General features: G+C 43.0%; 1 protein-coding gene across 1 annotated transcript in view; it reads left to right on the top strand.

The window, feature by feature from the left end:
• Nucleotides 1-854: 854 nt before the first annotated feature.
• LOC129841398 (F-box only protein 41-like) overlaps nucleotides 855-6,542 on the top strand; it is a 113,642-nt gene continuing 107,954 nt past the window's right edge. Inside the window, exons 1-2 of the mRNA XM_055909658.1 lie at nucleotides 855-1,046; nucleotides 1,192-1,431. The gene's annotated coding sequence lies outside the window, so the exon portion shown is untranslated. The remainder of the gene's footprint in view (nucleotides 1,047-1,191; nucleotides 1,432-6,542) is intronic.

The following is a 6,542-nucleotide window of genomic DNA, read 5'->3' as shown; positions in this document are numbered from 1 at the left end:
AAATTACAAAACAGAAATGCGCCGTTTTCACATATTGACACTGGTATTGTGCTGGATATAATGAAAATGAGGTTGAAAAGTGGTGGTTGCCCTTTAATTTGGAGAACGATGGCGTGCAGTCTTCTCATTTGGCCACAAGGTGGTACTTTAGCCCCCCTCATCAAAACATCAGACTGCACACTGACAGGCAGGACCTGCAGTATCATCCATGCATTGTATTGCACACTGTGTCCTGGCTGTACCTGTATTGGGGACAATAAACACCTTGGTTGCATTCACTAGGCACCACATGGAATAAAACAGACTGAAACAGGAAGGGACTACCTGAGTAACGCTTGTTTACATTACACTAATGTACACTAATGAATGCCACCCAGCATTAGAGCTTTTTTCGATATCGAACGGAAAATGATAGTAATGATGAGAAATGACAAGAGGGGTAGCAGCGGATTAATCCTTGAGAATTTCCTCTATCTTGATAGACAATTGGATTGGGCTTGTAGATAACAAAAAAATGTGTGGGCTATATTGAAATAGTTTAACTTCTCCATTGCCCTTTTCTTTAACAGATTCCTGTCTGTCACCCTCCCTAACCATGTACCATTTTGCTAATGGGCCACTTGCACACAGTGACAGACAGACAGATACACACGCAACACACACACACGACACACGCGCACACAAACACTAGGCACCCGGTCGAAAAGTTTGAGAATTTTGCAAAGGTGAAAACACCTTTTCCTGCAATCTAGAGCCATAATCATTATTCTATTTTTTGTTACCAGGACATCTGAGGGGGCACGTGACCCTGTGTCCCCTATGAGCATGACGCCTCTGCGCACACACCTCACCTCACCTCCATACAAGGACTCCTAGTCCTCTTGCTGCTGATTTTTTATAGTGGATTGGCCTGGGATGTTGCCTACCCGGCACTTTTTTTTATTGAAAAGAGAATCTCATTGATTGATACATTTATTACTGATTGATTGGTTGGAATAAAGTGTGGAGCCCATTATAGATGACATGACAGGTGGTCGTTATCACTGGTACATGCAGTTGCAGTAACTAGCCCTACTTGGGCATGCTTAAAAAATGATTTGTTTTGTAGATTATTTCTCTGTACGCATGCATTCATCTGAAGGCCTAGTTCTCCAGGGAACGATGCAGTGTTTTTCTGTCCTGTGTTCACAGGAATGAAAGCTCCTTGGGAATCACACAGGTAGAGAGATGCCTTTCATCTTGTAGATTTCGGCCGGCAGAAATCTTTATTGGAGCTCGAACAGCCTTATTTTTCTCTCCTTCGCTCTCCCTGTGCGCCCTCCCGCTCTAGAGCAAGCCTACTGTATTTCTGCTGCAGAGTGGGGCGTGTGACGTCAACGAATGCTGGAGCGGTTCCTTGGCTCGAGCGAGAAATGGGGAGAAAATTGCGAGGTGAGAAGTGCTTTTTACTCTACATAATGTTTTTTTGGGGGGGATGACAGTGCTTAGTGTTTGTGTGTATGTATCAGTCGAACAATGCCGTTGACACCACGTACGAGGGAATGGCTGAAAATAACTCAAAATTAGAGCAAGCAGGCAGGACACCAGTGATGGTCTGTGCACTGTCGAAAATGGTAGGCAGGAAAATCAGGGCATGCTGCTAGTGCTACGCTACTACCCGCGCCGGACACACGCCGCCTTCTGCACGTTGTCATCCGTATCGACACGACTGCATTGATATTTGTCTATGTTATTTAATAAAACGTGATGTTTTTCTCCGCTTATTCAAATCGATGAATGATAGGTTACAGTCAAGCCGCATGTTCCTGCTGCGGTAGACTACCTTATGCCACTTGTCTTTGGGTCTTCACACCCAATCGAAGACTGATAACGTTCAGTCAGTGCGATTGTTGCAATCAATATGTATAGCCAGTCATTGCACGTGTGTAATCAATCAGTTGTCAATCGAATCATTCGGAATCCATAATGTCATGACACCGGCCTAATTTGCTACTCATAGGCTACGTGACGGTTAGTGAAGATCTGGCCCATGCCCGTCAAAACATGATATAATCTATTCGGTGCAATCATTTTTCAGCTGATAACGTGTAATGTAGCCTATTTTTGCATATAATAAGACCTTTATTGGAAGCTTTTAACAGTCAAGAAACACTTTCTCATTCTATATCCATGTGTTTTTATTCAGAGAAATTACATTTATTTGGGGATAATGTCCAAACATAAAGCAATATGATTAGGGACTATCTGATAATACATCATATCATCATTCATTTTAAATATGTATTTATATTTGAAAGAGCCCACTACTCAGCTATGAGCCTCATAGTACTGCCAGCTGTCCCACTAAATACACTTGAGTTCAAGGGGAAGGTCTCAAAGGAAATCATGACTTGTCATTATGCACTGCTCCTGCTTGGCCACTTAGAAAACTTCCCAGATCTGCCCCCACAGCTCTTGAAGCCAAAGCAGCACTTTGCCTAAAGTGACAGACAGGCTACTCTAGTGTGGGAAATTGTGCTGTGTGTGACCATTGGGAAATACTAATTTACAGTTTGTGTGTGACTGGCTGACTACTGTGGGAAATACTGCCTCGCTGTTGCTGTGCCCTTGCTGCTCTGTTGGGCATCCATCAGATGTGACTGAAGTCAAGCTTTAAAGATGTCCTCCAGTCATTTTGGAACTTTTCCTGTTCAAAAGTGATATCCCAAGTATAAATACAGTAAAGTACACGCTACAGCATAGCCGCGGGAGGTACAGGTGTTGAGGGTGCTATAGCACCCCTTGTACCCTCAGCACCCCTACTTCCCACTGCTATGCTTTAGTGAGTGTACTTTACAATACTTACTCGATTTTCATTAATTTAAAACGTTTTTTTTTTTCAAAAGTGGGGCTTTACTAGTCCTGTATTAGCAGACCGATTATTAGGGGAAACAAGTATGATTGCACATATTATTTACTTTTAGGCCTAAATACAAGATGAAATTGAATACATGCATGCACGCAAACAAACCATCAAATACACAAGCGCACTCTTGCATGCACAGACCCCCCCCCACACACACACACTGCATTTTTTTTTCAGAAGAAACTGCACACACACGTTTAGTCAATTGAAATACGTTTGCATGTACATTGCTTCGAGAAGAAAGATATTGTTTCCTCTCATTTTTAAGGTAAAGACAGTCAGCCCACCACAGAAATCTCTCTGCCTGTACTATAATAAGCTGGTCATTCAGTCTTACTATCACAGGTGATTTCACTTCCCAGTCAATTACCACTGCAATTAAGTTAGCCAATATGAGGATAATGTAGGTCACAATCACATAACGGATTTCAGTAACATATTTCCACTGGACAACATGCAACAATTTCAAAGATTTGACTGAGTTACAGTTCATATAAGGCATTGTCCGCCAACTGGTCGATCTTCAAGGCATTCCTAGTTGATCGCCAAACATTTCTGTAGGCTCAGTGCCTACAGAGCTTCCACGACCCCGGCCATAGCAAAGTTTGATACTAACCTAAGTAAGATTTAAAAGCTTTGAAAACCATGGCCACAGAGAGACTGTCAGAATACAGCAAAGAGCTGCTGTTTTGACGATTGTTTTTATTAGCCAAGTGTATCGAAAGCCCTACATTTGTATTATTATTAGCAGCCCGTCGTGCCTACTTTAATATAGAGGAATATTTCACTTTCTCTGGTCATAGGAACAACATGAATTTGTGCATGACTGAGGCAGATCAGGTGGAAGACTGTCCCCTCTCTGGTCAGTCTCTCCCGCCCTCCGCTGAGGCTAATGCCGTGTTCAAGACAACTGGGGGGGGGGGGGGGGAATAATTTTGAATGGTCATCCTACTCGGAATTCCGAGTCGGAAACTCTGGCATCTTTCTAGAGCTCTGACCTACCGACCTGAAGATCACGAACTAAATTATTTTGACTATTTCATTTTTTTCTGAGTTCTCGGTTGTCTTGAAAGCACGAGGACCATTCGATGCAGGTACCATCAGTCCAGTGAAATAAAAAAGGACATTATTTCAAGTTATGGTCCGCAGTGCCTCACAAGTGCTACTCCAACTGATCTATTTTGTTATCAAAGCGTGAGTTTTGAAAGATGATATGGTCTGAGAATAAAAATATTGGCAGGCCATGCATAAAGCCAATATTCTGTGATAATGTATTAGGCCTACTGCCCAAACATCATTCCTACGTAACTGTTTTTAATTAGGTTAATGTTAAAAGTCACGTTTAAAAAAGAAATTCTGAGCGTTAGATCTCTGCTTGCTTTTTGACTGCGAAAGTGATCTTGACTCAAAAGGTTGGTGACCACTGATATAAGGAAATCAGTCAATTAAAATACATTCATTAGGCCCTAATCTATGGATTTCACATGACTGGGAATACAGTTATGCGTCTGTTGGTCACAGATACCTTTAAAAAAAAAAAAAAGAGGTGCGTGGATCAGAAAACTGGTCAGCATCAATCAAATGTATTTTATAAAGCCCTTTTTACATCAGCCGATGTCACAAAGTGTTATACAGAAACCCAGCCTAAAACCCCAAACAGTCAGCAATGCAGATGTAGAAGCACGGGGGCTAGGAAAAACTCCCTAGAAAGTCAGGAACCCAGGAAGAAACCTAGAGAGGAACCAGGCTCTGAGGGGTGGCCAGTCTTCTGGCTGTGCTGGGTAGAGATTATAACAGTACATGGCCAAGATGTTCAAACATTCATAGATGACCAGCAGGGTCAAATAATAATTTTTGGCCTCATGCAAGCAACACATCTCCTTCGCATAGAGTTGATCAGGCTGTTGATTGTGGCCTGTGGAATGTTTTCCCGCTCCTCTTCAATGGATGTGCGAAGTTGTTGGATATTGGCGGTAACTGGATCACGCTGTCGTACATATCGATCCAGAGCATCCCAAACATGCTCAATGGGTGACATGTCTGGTGAGTTTGCTGGCCATGGAAGAACTGGGCCATTTTCAGCTTCCATGAATTGTGTACATATCCTTGCGACGTGGCTGTGCATTATCATGCTGAAACATGAGGTGATGGCGGCAGATGAATGGCACGACAATGGGCCTCAGAATCTCATCAAGGTATCTCGGTGCATTCAAATTGCCATCAATAAAAGGCAATTGTTTGTCTGTAGCTTAGGCCTGCCCATACCATAACCCCACCGCCACCATGGGGCACTCTGTTCACAACATTGACGTCAGCAAACCGCTCGCCCACACGACGCCATACACACTGTCTGCAATGTGTTCGGTACAATTGAAACCTGGATTCATCTGAGAAGAGCACACTTCTCCAGCGTGCCAGTGGTCCATCGAAGGTGAGCATTTTCCCACTGAAGTTGGTTACAACGCTAAACTGCAGTCAGATCAAGACACTGGTGAGGACGACGAGCACTCACATGACCTTCTCTGAGATGGTTTGTAACAGTTTGTGCAGAAAGTCTTTAGTTGTGCAAACCCACAGTTTCATCAGCTGTCCGGCTGGCAGGTCTCAGACGATCCCACGGGTGAAGAAGCCAGATGTGGAGGTCTTGGGCTGGCGTGGTTACACGTGGTCTGCGGTTGTGAGGTCGGTTGGACGTACAGCCAAATTCTCTAAAACGATGTGGCTTATGGTAGAGAAATGTACATTAAATTCTCTGGCAACAGTTCTGGTGGACATTCCTGCAGTCAGCATGCCAATTGCATGCTACCTCAACTTTAGACATCTCTGGCATTGTGTGATAACTGCACATTTTAGTGGCATTGTATTGTCCCCAGCACAAGGTGCACCTTGTGTAATGATCAAGCTGTTTAATCAACTTCTTGACATGCCACACCTGTCAGGTGGATGGATTATCTTGGCAAAGGAGTAATGCTCACTAACAGGGATGTAAACACATTTGTGCACAATTTGAGAGACAAGCTTTTTGTATGTATGTAACATTTCTGGGATCTTTTATTTCAGCTCATTAAACATGGGACCAACATGTTGCGTTTTATATTTTTGTTCAGTATGAATATATTAAGCTCTGATAAGATTTTTTTTAACCTCCCAATTGACCCAGAGGCTTTTCATTTAGTTTCTTTTGCAGACAATTTTTCCTCAAGCCTAGACCTATTTCTTCTTTGTATTGAGTTTCGAGTAGAAATTCATGGGACTTTTTTGTTCACTTTTTACACAGTGACCCAGGTGGAAGACATTCCCAAAACGATTCAAGAAAATCTCCTTGACAATGGTGACCGATGAGTCAACTACTGCACTCCTTTAACAACTAGGTACCTCAGAGGAAAGCTGCATATTCAGTGAAATGCCATTCTCATGCAGAATGTTTCACTGTCTGTCGTGCAGACAGTTGAGTGTCAAGTATTCCCAACTGTGTGTGTCTGTGACAGCGGATCTTCCCATAGTGTTTTTTTCTTGTGTAGGTGTCAACTATTCTCTACAGTGACAGCGGAGCGTGACAATTCCATAGTCATTTTCCTCAAGTAGACATACAGCATCGCATCACCTCTGGCAAAACAACATTGACTGTACTCCTCCT

The sequence above is a fragment of the Salvelinus fontinalis genome, chromosome 42 (genome assembly GCF_029448725.1).
Source record: "Salvelinus fontinalis isolate EN_2023a chromosome 42, ASM2944872v1, whole genome shotgun sequence".
Classification (NCBI taxonomy): Eukaryota; Metazoa; Chordata; class Actinopteri; order Salmoniformes; family Salmonidae; genus Salvelinus; species Salvelinus fontinalis.
Note: the sequence above shows the minus strand (reverse complement) of the source record. Positions and strands in the feature narration are given on the sequence as shown.